Consider the following 1,706-nt stretch of genomic DNA (forward strand, 5'->3'; position numbering starts at 1 on the left):
AAGATGTCATCAACTGCGTTTTAATCCCCGCCAAGATGGTGCGACGGAGCATTCTTTTAAAGGGAAAGAGTGTGAGAACCATAGAAATAAAATGGATAAAAGGCCCATTGATTGAACGATTTTCTGAGATCATTTGATTAGTACAAAACAAAATGGCAATTGTTGGTAGTTGTCATGGTGGAAACACGCGTCAGCGGCTCGTAGCTGGCTGGGTGGAGACGAGGGCTGCACCATATGAGTAAAATATCTATTTCCGATTATTTTGACTGATATTGTGACTGCTCTATGATTCACGATAATGGAGTGAATTACCATATTTTATCATTCTCCTGTTCATTGAAAAATGTTGAAATTAAACAAAAATGATTATAGTGTGCTTTTTGCACCGTTGCTCCATCTGGCATTTAGTGCCGCCAAAGACGACTGTGATTGGTTTAAAGAAATGCCAATAAACCAGAGTTTTTTTCTCTCATTCCAGAATGCTGTGTGGACTATCCACACCCTTCTGTGGCAGTTTTGGCATGTTTAACCCTATAACCGCAGTTTTAATCAACATTTATCCATGAGAGCTTATAATGGTTTATGTATTTCTTTTAATGTTATTTTTTCTTTCTATTTCGGCCAGGGAAACTGGATTGCTTTGGTGTTTATGGATATTTTTAAAACTATAACGCTACATCTATCAACATTTATTTAGATGTTATCATGGTATTCATTTCATTTAAATCATATCATGTGGTTCTTATTACCCGTGAAATATTACAGTATGCTGTAAAACATTAAAAGCTTGTTGGAACACCCATATCCCACAATGCGGGCATTCATATCAAAGAATCGGACAGCGACCAGCAGGTCTTTAACGACAGAATTGCTTCAATGTATATATTAACATATATTCAATCAGTGGGTTTGTCACCATCAACAACACGTTGCTCAGTTTTGTTCCACTAAATTCTGAACTCTAAAAAGATCTGCGGAAAGCTCTCAAAGTGGCGTCATATGTACCGCTCAGCGGATAGAAAAAAAACACATAGGTCACCTGTCAAATACAGTTAAACTTTCAGCTTTGAAAAAAAACGTTCAGGAATTATTACAGCAAAAGTGGGACGTGCGTAATGTTTCATCTGTCCCTCCTGGGTGGGACAAACAGCATGGGGGGGACGTTCTGCTCAGGAGAGGAGAAAAGGCTTCACATGTTCCCTGTCCGGGCCCTGCACATGCATGTGAGTCGCACAGCTGTGTTCAGAAAAGCGGATCAGCAGTTCTTGTCCTGGGCTACTCCCCACAGGGGTAAGCCATTGTCCCGCCAGAGGCTGTCCCACTGGATTGTGGCAGCCATATAATTTGCCTATAAGTGTAAAGGTTTGCAGGCCTCTCAGGTAGGGTGACCATATTTTGATTTCCAAAAATAAAGGACATTCGGCCCAGCCTCAAAACATAAATTCAGATGCCTCAGTGGTATAAAAACAACTTAACTAAAATATGTAACAACCTGTAACAAAATAACTCTTTTCAAATAAATAAATAAATACATAAATGTGAAATTATGTTCAAACCATGACCTATTCTGTGTCAACTTCAAAACCTGGGCTGGACTGGAATCTTAAAACCTTTTCAGTGCAATAAGATAAGGTTTTTCAGTGTCCATGTGAGCTTTGAGATCTCCAGCCCCTTTAATAGACACTGAAACATATGTGCTAGCTTTG

General features: G+C 39.3%; 1 protein-coding gene across 1 annotated transcript in view; it reads right to left on the reverse strand.

Moving 5' to 3' along the window:
• Positions 1 to 1,706, reverse strand: part of LOC116702590 (mucin-2) — a gene marked incomplete at its 3' end in the record, with an annotated part of 112,684 nt that overhangs the window by 6,733 nt on the left and 104,245 nt on the right.

Source organism: Etheostoma spectabile, chromosome 15 (assembly GCF_008692095.1).
Source record: "Etheostoma spectabile isolate EspeVRDwgs_2016 chromosome 15, UIUC_Espe_1.0, whole genome shotgun sequence".
Classification (NCBI taxonomy): Eukaryota; Metazoa; Chordata; class Actinopteri; order Perciformes; family Percidae; genus Etheostoma; species Etheostoma spectabile.